The sequence below is a fragment of the Muscardinus avellanarius genome (genome assembly GCF_963383645.1).
Source record: "Muscardinus avellanarius genome assembly, chromosome: X".
Classification (NCBI taxonomy): domain Eukaryota; kingdom Metazoa; phylum Chordata; class Mammalia; order Rodentia; family Gliridae; genus Muscardinus; species Muscardinus avellanarius.
Window position 1 is genome coordinate 48,035,396 of NC_137792.1, and position 13,168 is coordinate 48,048,563.

Genomic DNA, 13,168 nt, shown 5'->3' on the forward strand with positions numbered 1-13,168 from the left:
GGATGGCCAGGAACCTGTGATCCTCCTGTCTCTGCCTCCCAAGTACTGGGATGACAAGCATGCATCATCATGCCTTGCTGCTATAATACAATTTTTTTTTGTAGTTCTGGAGATGGAACCCAGGTGCATTTGAACTCCGAGCTACACCCCCTGACCTATTTTTTATTTTTTATTTTGAAACCGGGTCTCACTGAGTTGCAGAGGGCCTCACTTAGTAGCTGAGGCTATCCGCGAACTGCGATCCTCTGGTCTCAGCCTCCCAAATGCTGGGATTACAAGCATGCGCCACCACACCCGGCTATAATACAATTTTCTAATCAGAATAATTTTACCTTTTCAGATCCCTACCAAAAATTTAACTCATCTATTCCTTTCTCAATATTATCTCAATTCCCATTATGATATTTAATACGTAAACAAAAATATCTGTTATTTTGCTTTGTATGTTTAAATAATATGTGAGGTTAAAACTCTCCTATATGTTTAATGATATTTTATGCTTCTTATATGAATGAGCTCTTCATAATCAGTTCATATTTCTATTAGGGCATTAGTTTTTTCCTCCACTGAGAAAAAGAGATTTTATTATTAAGTATATTATTAGTTTCTTGTTATTCTGTCTCCATACCTTGTTTTCCCCAATCTATCATTTGGTTATTAACTTTATGGAAATTGCTATATTTGTCCATTTTTGTTGCTATTACAGAATACCTAAGCCTAGGTAATAGTAAAATTTTATTTCGATCATGGTTCTGAAGATTTGAAATCTAAGATCAGGTAGCCACATCTGGTAAGGGCACTATGCTTTATGGTAGAAGGTCCGGTGGGTGCATATGGAAAAAACTATCCACTTTGGTAATTAATCTTGTCCTGCAAGAGTGAGAACTCATTCATTCCCATGAAAATTAACCCAGGTCCTTTAGAGCAACATTAATCTCTTCATGTTTAGTGTTTAAAACCCAAACACATCTTAAAAGTTCCATCATCTTTGAACACTGTTACATTGGGAATCAAATTTTAGCATGATTTTATTGGGGACAAACTGTATCCAAACCAGAGAAGTTACCAGCCAGTTCTTTCTTTCCCTCCCTCCCTCCCTCCCTCCCTTCTTCCTTCCTTCCTTTTTTTTGCAGTACTGGGGAGGGAACCCAGGGGCATTCGACCTCTGAGCTGCACCCCTAGTCCTGTTTTATTCTTTATTTTGAAACCGGGTCTCACTGAGTTGCAGAGGGCCTCACTAAGTAGCTGAGGTTGTCCACGAACCGCGATCCTCCTGTCTCAGCCTTCCAAATGCTGGGATTACAAGCATGTGCCACCGTGCCCAGCTTCCTAGTCCTATTTTATACTTATTTTGAAACAAGGTCTCCCTAGGTTTATTTGAATCTCACTGCTTGCTGAGACTGTCCTTGAACCTATGATCCTTCTGTCTCAGCCTCCCAAGTACTGAGATAATAACCATGTGTCACCATGCCCAGATTCTAATTTCTTTGTGTGTGGTACTGGGGGGTGGAACCCAGGGGCTTTCTACCTCCAGGCTATACTCACAGCCCTATTTTATACTTTATTTGGAAACAGGGTCTCACTAAGTTGCTGAGAGCCTCACTAAGTAGCTGAGGCTGGCCTCAAACCAGTGGGATCCTCCTGTCTCAGCCTCCCAAGTGCTGGGATTAAAAGTGTGCGCCACCATGTCCAGCCTAATTTTTTAATGTACATTTCCCTTGGTTTCTTCCTTTAGAGGAGCCTTTAATCATGATAAAAAACAAAACAACTCTTTACATTCTGAGTTGTAGAAAGTCTTCTATATTTTAATTTTGTACTTTTTATCTTTAAGTTTTTATTTCATCTGGATTTATCCTTTGTGTATGGTTAGTGCTAGTGAGCTGATTTTTATTCCAAATAAATAGCAAATTTTTATAACATCATTTGTTAGATAACCTTTTCTTTTTTCACTGATTTAAAATCCTGTGTTCATTTTATACTATATTTCTGTATCTGTTTCTGCAGTCTCTGTTCTGTGCCAGTTATTTGTTTATTCTTCTGCCAGTTAAATATTTTTTAATTACTATAAATATAGTTTTAAATTTTAATTTTTTTGTGGTACTGGAAATGGAACCCAGGGGCTTTCTACCCCCATGATACAATCCAAGGCCTATTTATATTTTATTTGGAAACGGTCTCACTAAGTTGCTGAGAGCCTTACTAAGTAGCTGAGGCTGGCTTCGAACCTTCACAGTCCTCCAAGTGTGTGTGGCCACCATGCCTGGCTTAAACATAGTTTTAATATTTGTTAAGGAAAGTCCCCTCTCAGTTTTGTTTTTCCGGTACTGGGGATGGAACGCAGGGAACTCCAAGCTACAACCCTAGTCCTATTTTTTAGTCTTCTTATTTTTTGAAACAGGGTCTCTCAGTTGCCAAAAGCCTCACTAAATAGTTGAGGCTTTCCAGGAACAGCAATCCTCCCGTCTCCACCTCCCAAATGCTGGGTTACAAGCATTTGCTATCACCCCAGGCTTCAGTGGTACATTTTAACTAAGTCTGTCTTTTAAAAATTTTTTGGCCAGGCGTGGTGGCGCATGCTTGTAATCCTCGCGCTTGGGAGGCAGAGACAGGAGGATCGCACTGGTTCGGAGCCAGTCGCGCTGGCTTAAGAGACCCTGTTTCCAAATAAAAATATATATATAAAATAGGTCTGGGAGTGTAGCCCGGAGGTAGAAGGGCTTCCAGGAACCCCAGTACCACCAAAAAATTGCCCTCATTTTATTTTTATTATTTATTTATTTATGTATTTATTTATTCATTTATTTATTTGGTGGTACTGGGGTTCCTGGAAACCCTTCTACCTCTGGGCTACACTTCCAGACCTATTTTTATAATTTTTTAGATTTGGAAACAGGGTCTCTTAAGCCAGCAAGGCTGGCTTTGAACCTGTGCGATACTGCTGTCTCTGCCTCCCAAGCACGGGGAATACAAGCCTGTGCCGCCATGCCTGGCCCTAGTTTTTGTCTTAATTTTATACTGCTACAACAGAATACAAGCATCTGGGTAGTCTATAAAGGATACACATTTAGCTGGGCATGATGCCTGTATTCCTAGTAGTTTGGAGGCTGAGACAGGAGGTTTACAGCTCTGAGGCCAGCCCCTGTAACTTAGTGATACCCTCAGCAAGTTAGTGAGACCCTGTTTCAAAATAAAAAAAAGTAAAATAGGGCAGAGAAGTAGCTCAAAGGTAGAACACCCCTGGGTTAAATGTCCAGTAAAACACACACACACACACACACACACACACACACACACACACACACACATACTAGGTCTGGGGATATGACTGGGAGATAGCATGCCTCTGTGTTTAATCTCCAGAGAAAGGAAGGAACCAAGGAACAAAGGAAGGAAGGAAGGGATTCGTTCTTATTTGTTATAATTTTACAGAATAGAAAGTCCAATATCAAGGTACTGGCATCTGACAAGCACCTTCTTGCTGCAATATCCCATGGCATAAATAGAGGGGGAAGACCAAACTCATCTTTTTATCTAAAACTTTTGCACATGATAACTAGTCTACTCGAATGATAATGACATTCATCAATTCCTGAAGGCAGAGGCCTTGTGATCTAATCACTTCTTAAAGGTTCTGTCTCCCAACACTGTTTCAATGGGAATTAAGTTTTCAACACATGGAATTTGGGGATACATTCAAACCATAGCTATCTTCTTGGCCATTATCATGCATTTTTGTCTTCCAGACAAAATTTAGAACACATATATACTCATCCAAATCATACTGGACTTTTAAAGGAGTTATACTAAATGTGTAGATTAACATAGGGAAAGTTTTAATTTTTGGAAGAATTGGATTTTTCTACTGAGGTATGTGGTATGTTTTTCCATCTTCTTTTATGTTTTCAAATTAAGTTTTATAATCTATATTATACTTTTTTAGGTTTTCTTATGTTTATTTCTAGATATTTTATAGTTATTGTAGAAAATGGAAACTTTCCTATTTTATTCCTACTAAGTATTGCTATTATTGCTCTTTGATTGAATCCATTTTCCTTATTTCTTTTCCCATTTCATATTGTATTTACTAAAATTTTCATAACAGTGTTGAATAATGTCAGGAAAAGGGGACATCTTTATCTTGCTCTTTACTTTATTAGAAATGGATTTAATGTTTTCATTTTAAGTATATTTGCAACTTTCTATTTTTGTGGTACTGGGGGTAGAACCCAGGGGTTTTTCTACCTCTGTGCTACACTCCCAGACCTTTTTTATACTTTATTTGGAAACAGGGTCTCACTAAGTTGCTGAGAGCCTCACTAAGTAGCTGAGGCTGGCTTTGAACCTGTGTGATCCTCCTGTCTCAGCCTCCCAAGCGCTGGGATTACAAGCGTGCACCACCACGCCCGGCTGGTATCTGTTTTTTTTTTTCTTTCTCAAAAAATGCTTTTTGGTATCTGCTTTCTTTTTGGACATACTAGTGCATTAAATTACGTATTACTGTGTTGACTTATCATTGGGCTTTTGGTCTAAACTTCATCCTTCATCATATTGTATTATTTTTGAAGTATGTCTGTCTTTGTTAATATTTTATTTTATTTAGAATTTGTGTACTTAGAACTTTTGCTTGGTTTCTAATCTTCTTCAAGTATCCAGTGGAGGTTGGTTTTTTTTTTTTTTTGGTGGTACTGGGGTTCCTGGAAGCCCTTCTACCTCCGGGCTACACTCCCAGACCTATTTTTACATTTTCATTTGGAAACAGGGTCTCCTAAGCCAGCGCACGCGGCTGGCTTCGAACCTGCGCGATCCTCCTGTCTCTGCCTCCCAAGCGCGGGGATTACAAGCGTGCGCCACCACGCGGTTTTTATCAATTGCTTGTATTTATACTTTCAGGATGCTCAGTATACAGGTGGTATACGAGGAATTCAGAAATCAAAGTTAGTATTCAGTATTTAGTAATGTAAAAGGTCAGTATTACTTCTTTGGAATTCAGCAAACTGATCTATGCAAGATCATAGACAGCACCACTTAATTGAGACCGATGGGGGAGTTCTGTAATCTGTTATTCTATGTGCAGTGTTTTATTTTTTCTTTATTTTTGTGATGCTGAGGATTCTATAGGGCGGGGTTGTCTACCTCTGAGCTATACCCCATACCTTTTTTATTGTTTTATTTTAAAATAGGGTCTCTCTGTATTACTATGCACTGGCCTCAAACCTATGATCTTTCGCTCTCAGCCTCCCAAGTACTGAACTTACAGGGGTCCACCACAATGTCTGGCTTCTTTATTATTATTTATTTATTTTTCTTTTATTTTTTGCGGTATTGGGGATAGAACCCAGGGGCATTCTACCTCTGAGCTACACACTCAGTCCTATTTTTTATTCTTTATTTTGAAACAGGGTCTTACTGAGTTGCAAAGGACCCCACTAAGTAGCTGAGGTTGTCCGTGAACCATGATCCTCCTATTTCAGCCTCCCAAATGCTGGGATTACAAGCATTAGTGAATCAAAAAGGCATTACAGAGTGTCACTACAACAAAATACATTGTCCGACAGAGAGACAGTAGTTTCACCTATAAATCTCTCTTTGCTATGGCTGAATAGTATTCTACTATATGGATATATGACATTTTGTTATAAGTTAATTTTATGGGCATTTGGATTGTTCTACTTTTATCTATTACAAATAGAGTTGCTGTGGCCATTTGTATAATGCTTTTATTTGAATGCCTGCTTTTAATTTTGTGTTTAACTGTTTAAAAAACTTCCAAATTGTTCCACATGGACTGTACCTTTTATACTTCTGCTAATAATATAAGAGAGTTCAAATTCCTCCTAATTATTTGCCAGTACTTGCAATTTTGAGTGTTTTCTGATTATATTCACAGGGATGTGATGTGGTATCTCACTATGAATTTAAGTTGCATGACACATGACATCAAACATTGTTTTCATATTCATTCTGGCTGGCCAGTGTGTGTGTGTGTGTGTGTGTGTGTGTGTGTGTGTGTGTGTGGTACTGGGGATGGAATCCAGGGGCTTTCTACCTCCAGGCTATACTCACAGAGTGTATACTTTTATATTTTGTTTGGAAACAGTCTTACTAAATCCCTGAGACCCTCACTAAGTAGCGGAGGCTGGTTTTGAACCTGAGCCATCCTCCTGTCTCAGACTCCCAAGTACTGGGATTACAAGCATACGCCACCACACCTGGCTTTTCTGGTTGACTATTTTTATTCCTTCTTCGGAGAAGTGGTATTCAAGTACTTTGCTTATATTGCATTGAATTGTCTTTTTGCACTAGAGTTGTAAATGTTTCTTGTATTTTATTAGACAAAACACCCTTAATAGATACATGATTGTACTGGTTTGATAGGGCTGCCATAACAAATACCATAGACTGTGTGGCTTTACACAATATAAATCAATTTTCCCACAAATCTGAAGGGTAAAAATCATATATAAAGGTGTTACATATTTAGTTTCTTCGTGGTTCACAGATGGCTTTTTCCGTTCTGTGTCCCCCATGAACATGCATCCTGCTATCTCCTTGAGAACGTTTTAGTCCTCTCTTCCTATTAGGATATCAGTCAGATTGAATTAAAATCCACCCTAAGGGTTTTAATGTATTCATCTCTTTAAAGGTGCTATCTCCATATACATTCTGAGATACTGGGAGTTAAGGCTCTAATACCTGAATTGTGGGGTGGGGGTGGATACAATTCAACCCATAACAATGACTCTCAAGTGTTTTCTCCCATTTTGTAAGTTGTCACTTCATTTTCCTCATAGTTTCCTTTGATGCATAAAAGATTCTGATTTTAGTAAAATTCAGCTGATCAACTTTTGTTGCTTGTGTTGTTGGTGTGATATCTAAGATTTTATTTCTAAATTAAAACTCATGAAGATTTGCCCTCTTGCTTTGTTTCAGAGTTATGATTTATATTTAGATCTCTGATCCATTTTGAACTAGTTTTTGTATGTGGTATGAGGTAAGAGCCCAATTTCTTGCTTTTATTTATGAACTTATAGTGTTCTTAACATCATTACTTGAAGAGATCATCTTTTCCAGTAAAAGGGCTTGGCATAATTGTCAAATTTCAATTGAAGATAGATATATGGGTTTATTCCTGAGTTCTATTTTTCATCGGTCTGTATGGCTACCTTTTTACTAGTACAACAAAGTTCTGTTTACTGTGTCTTTACAGTCATTTTTTATTTGTGTGGAGTTTTAGATAGTGCACTTATTTTTCTGTAACAACAGAAAAGTTTCTTCTCATTCGTGAAGACACTTATGAAAGCAAATGTATATTCCTACAAATCCTCAGCTTAAAATGAAGTAGTTATAATGGTGTATTAACTGTGATCATTTGTTTGAATTGGAGATTAGCTACCGCCTTCTGTGAAACTATGGAATGTAGAAAGTTAAATGAACTCTGTTTTAGGATATGATATTAATATGATACTAATTAGTACATAATCCCAAACCATGATTATGTAAAAGTCTCAGAATTTACCTATAAAATACATATATCTGCTTGTTTAACATTTTCCCTTCTTGTACTATTCATGTCTGCATTTTTCTCTTATATAAACACAGTTTCTTTTTATTGTGATAAAATATATGTAACAAATTTTTATCATTATTACTATTTTAAGTGCACAATTTAGTAGCTGTAAGTAAATTCACATTATTATATGACCATCACCACACTCCATCAACAAAATTTCTTCATCTTCCCAAACTGAAACTTAATACCCATTAAACAATAATTTTTCATTCTCCTAAACCACCAGCCCTTTGGCAAGCACCATTTAGCTGTTTGTATGAATTTGACTATTCAACATACCTTATATAAGTGGAATCATACAATATTTTTTATTGGCTTAGTTCACTTTGTTGTCATTGAGGGAATTCCCGGAAGGGGATATTGAGACCCCATTGCCATTCCTTTCTTTTCCTCCTTAATATTATGAAGTAAGCAGTTTCCTCTGCCAAGCACTCTTTGCCATGATGTTCGGCCTTGCCACAGGCCCCAAAGCCACAGAGTATACCAACTGTAGGCTGAAACTCCTGGACCTGCAACTGAAAATAAACCTTTTTAAAAACCTCTTTTAAGCTGATTATCTCAGGTATTTTTATAGTAATAGAATGCAGAGTAACATAGAGATAACTTGAAATTCTGTATGAATTTTAGAGTTGGTCTTCTTTTTTCTTTTCTTTCTTTTGAACCCAGGGCATTCTATCTCTAAGCTACACCCCCAGCCCTATTTTTATTCTTTATTATTATTATTTTTTGGTACTGAGGATGGAACCCAGGGGCCTTCCACCTCCAGGATACATTCCCAGACCTATTTTATATTTTATTTGGAAACAAAGTCTCACTAATTTGCTAGAGTTTCACTAAGCTGCTGAGGCTGGCTTCAAATCTGCGTGATTCTTGTGTCTCTGCCTCTCAAGTACTGAAATTACAAGTGTGCACCACCACACCTGGCTTTTATTCTTTATTTTGAAACAGGGTTTAACTGAGTTGTGGAGGGCCTCACTAAGTAGCTGAGGCTGACTGCAAATCTGCGACCCTCCTGTCTCAGCCTCAAGTGAGTGCCACCATGCCCAATTAGAGTGGGTTTTTCTATTTCTGCAGAAAAAAATGTGATTTTGATAGGGTTTATATTCAATCTATATATTGCTTTGGACAGTATTGGTATCTTAAGATTTAGCCTTCTAATCTATAAACATGGTATATTTCCATTTATTTTTTCTTTAATTTTATTCAGCAATATTTATAGTTTTCAGTGTTTAAGTTCTGCTTTTGCATTGCCTTCATTAAATTCATGCTAAATATTTTTATTTTTTGATTCATTTAAAAAATAATTGTTTCCGCCGGGCGTGGTGGTGCATGCTTGTAATCCCCGCACTTGGGAGGCTGAGACAGGAGGATCACACAGGTTCGAAGCCAGCCTCAGCTACTTAGTGAGGCTCTCAGCAACTTATGAGATCCTGTTTCCAAATAAAATATAAAATGGGTCTCGGAGTATAGCCTGGAGGTAGAAAGCCTCTGGGTTCTACCCCCAGTACCACCAAAAAATAATAATAATAATAATAATAATTGTTTCCTTAATTTGGTTTATAATTACTGATTGCTAGTATAGAAATACAACAGCCTTTTGAAGTATTTATATACACTAAAAATGAACTTTCTAAAAGAAGAAATAAAGAAAGCAACTCCATTTTACATATAGTAAAAATTTAAAACATTGATGAAAGAAATTCAAGAGGGCATAAATAAATGGAAAACGTCCTGTATTTATGTATTAGACGAATTATGTTGATAAAATGTTTATACAATAATAAACAACCTATAGAATCAGTATAATCCCCATCAAAGAATGAATTTAATTTCCTCAATGAAATAGAAGAAAATCTTAAAAATTTATATAGAACCATAAAAGATCCCAAATGGTCAAAGCCATTTTAAGTCAAAATAACAAAGCTGGAGGAATCACATTATCTGATTTCTCTTACTACAAAGCTCTAGTCATCAAAACAGCATGGTACTGACATAAAAATAAACAGATAGAACATAACAGACAACACTAAAATAAATCTATGCATTTACTGTCAATTGCTTTTCAATCAAGGTGCCAGAAACACACAATGTGGAAGGAACCATTTCTTCAATAAATAGTTTGGGAACAACTGTTTATCTACATACAGATAAATGAATAATTTTTCACCATATTAAAAAATTAACTCAAAATGGAGTAAAATGTAAATCTAAGACATAAAACAGCGAAACTTCTAGATGAAAACACATATGGGAAAAGCACAGTTATATTGGTTTATGCAATTATTTTTAAATATAACCCAAAAGGCACAGACAACAAAATAAAAAATAGATAAATGGGATTATATCAAATCTAAAAGCTTCTGCATAGCTAAGGAAATAATAGGACAAAGAAACAACCTATGGAAGGATAGAAAATATTTGAAAATATCTACCTGATAAGTGGTTAATATCCAAAATAAGAAAGGAACTTCTTCAACATTTTTTTTTACTGCTCCAGTTAAGGTAAGGGAAACTTTATTGAGGTCCCAAGGCCACCGTGGGGCTCAGGCTGGAGGCTGCCTTCACGGGAGGGCAGCTTGCGGAGGGGCTTTATTTGACCTTCTTCTTGGGGCGCAGGTTGTTGGTGTGGCCGCACTTCTTGCGGCAGTTGAGGGCGCGCGGGTGCAGGCGGGCGTAACACTTGTGTCAGATCATCTTGTTGCAATTGTACTGGGCAAGCTGGCGCAGGGACGGCTTGATGATGCCACCTCGCAGGCGAAGCACCAAGTGGAGAGTGGACTCTTTCTGGATGTTGTAGTCTGAGGGGGTGCGGCCATCCTCCAGTTGTTTGCCCGCAAAAATCAAATGCTGCTGGTCAGGGGAGATGCCCTCCTTGTCTTAGATTTTGGCTTTGACATTTTCAATGGTGTCGCTGGGCTCAACATTGAGGGTGATGGTCTTGCCCATCAGGGTCTTCACAAAGATCTGCATTTCTGCGTCAAGCCCCGCACCACCTGAGCCTCCAACCTGCTGCACCGCCTCGTTGACCCTTCTTCAACTTAATGGCAAAAAATAACCTTTTTTAAAAAAATTGGTGAAGTTGGGTGTGGTAGTGCATGCTTGTAATCCCAGTACTTGGGAGGCTGAGGCAGAAGGATCACAGGCTTGAGGCCAGCCTTAGCTACTTAGTGAGGCCCTCCACAGTTTAGTGAGACACTGCTTCAAAATAAAGGATAAAAAATAGGGCTGTGGTATATTTTGGAGATAGAATGTCTCTGGGTTCAATTGCCAGTAACACACACACACACACACACACACACAAATTAATTAATTAAAACAAAAAATGGATGAAGGCAGTGAGCATAGTGGTATATACCTATAATCCCAGTACTTGGAAGGCTGAGACAGAAGGATCATCAGCCTCAGCAATTTAGTGAGACTCTAGGCAACTTAGTTAGACCATGTTTCAAAATAAAAGATAAAAAGGGCTGGGGATGTAGCTCAGAGGTAGAATGACTCTGGGTTAAATCCCCAGTGACACAACATCAAAAAAAAAATTAAAAATAGTATATGATATCTAAAGGAAATAAAATAAGTATGTTGAAGAGATATTTGCACTTCCATATAATCAAACTAAGTGTCTGTCAATGTATGAGTGGATCAACAAAATGGGATACATATACATAATGGAACACGAATCACCTTTTTAAGTTGGATTTTAGTTTGTATTTGATTATTATATATTTTTCACAGTGCTGGTGATAGAACCTAGGGCCTCACACATACTTGCTAAGTGCTCTTGCCACTGAGCTACATCCCCAGCCCCACTAACTACCCTTTCTAAAAAGAAGCCTTTGAATTGTGACAACCTGGATGAAACAAAAAGATATTGTATAATCTCACTTGTATATGAAATCTAAAAGTAGTTGAATTCATAGAAGTAGAGAGTAGAATAATGGTTGTCTGGGGCATAATTGAGAGTAAGGTTAGAGAAATGTTGGTCAAAGGATATAAAATTTTATTTAGAAAGGATGAATGAGTTTAAAAGATCTATTGTACAACATGGTGACTATAGTTTGCACTAATGCATTCTTGAAAATTGCTAATAGATTTTGTGTGTCCTCATATACAAGTCATTTAAGGTAATGTACCTGTTAATTAGCTGCATTTAAGGCATCCCATAATGTAACATATTTTAAAATATAACATTAGCTGGGTGTGGTGGCGCACACTTGTAATCCCTGCGCTTGGGAGGCGGAGACAGGAAGATCATGCTGGTTCAGAGCCAGCCTCGCTGGCTTAAGAGACCCTGTTTCCAAATAAAAGAAATATAAAATAGGTCTGGGAGTGTAGCCCGGAGGTAGAAGGGCTTCCAGTACCACCAAAAAAAAAAATATATATATATATATATATATATATTGTCAATGGATTTTTTTTCTTTTGTGGTACTAGGGGTGGAACCCAGGGACATTCTACCTTTGAGCAATATTGCAGCCCTATTTTTTATTCATTTTTTGAAACAAGGCCTCACTAAGTAGCTGAGGCTGGCTGTGAACCCAGACCCTCCTGTCTCAGCCTTCCAAATACTGAGATTACAAGCGTGCACCACGACACATAACTGTCAATGAATGTGTGTGTGTGTGTGTGTGTGTGTGTGTGTGGTAATGAGGATGAACCCAGCGGCATGCTAGCTCCGAGCTACATGCCCCAGGCCCTATATTTTTTAATTCTTTATTTTGAAAAAGGGTGTCACTGAGTTGCAAAGGGCCTCACTAAGTAGCTGAGGCTGATCGCGAACTGCAATCCTCCTGTCTCAGCCTCCCAAATGCTAGGATTACAAGCGTGCACCACACCCGGCTTGAAATGTTTTTTTTTTTTTTTTTTTTTTTTTTTTGGTGGTACTGGGGTTCCTGGAAGCCCTTCTACCTCCGGGCTACACTCCCAGACCTATTTTTACGTTTTTATTTGGAAACAGGGTATCCTAAGCCAGCGCGCGCGGCTGGCTTCGAACCTGCGCGATCCTCCTGTTTCTGCCTCCCAAGCGCGGGGATTACAAGCATGCGCCACCACGCCCGGCTTGAAATGTTTTTAAAAGAAAAATTCAATTGATTTTTGAGTACACATTTTTTTTTATCTCTAACACTGCTGAAATCATTTTAGTGTACATTGTCTTTTTGTTAATTTTTTAGAATTTTCTCTTTTTAAAGTCATGTTTTCAGTTACTATAGATAAGTTTTACTTCTTCCTATTTTGGGGGCATTTTTATGTGTTTACTTATATGATCTGGATAGAACTTCCAATACTAAGTTGAGTAGAGGTAGAAGGGGCAGGTGACTTTGTTTTTTTCTTGATCTTAAGGACTAGAAAGCCTTCAGTCTTTGATTATTGACTATAATGTTTCTTTCATTTCTAATTAATTTAATGTTTTTATCATAATATGGTTCAAGTTGTTCAGAATACTTTTATTTGTACCTTATAGTCTCACATCATAACGCAGTTCATAGTGATAGTGAAATCCATGCACACAGCTTTGAGTGGACTTTCCCCTGGCTCCCTCCCCACTACCCCTATCCTCATACATTACTGTTTATTTTTAATTGTTGAACTTTATGTTCATCT

General features: G+C 37.7%; 1 pseudogene across 1 annotated transcript; it reads right to left on the reverse strand.

Annotated features, from left to right (window-relative positions):
• Positions 1–10,159: 10,159 nt before the first annotated feature.
• Positions 10,160–10,540, reverse strand: LOC308279369 (ubiquitin-ribosomal protein eL40 fusion protein-like; annotated as a pseudogene). The gene has a single exon. The product of its transcript is annotated as a ubiquitin-ribosomal protein eL40 fusion protein-like (transcript).
• Positions 10,541–13,168: the final 2,628 nt, after the last annotated feature.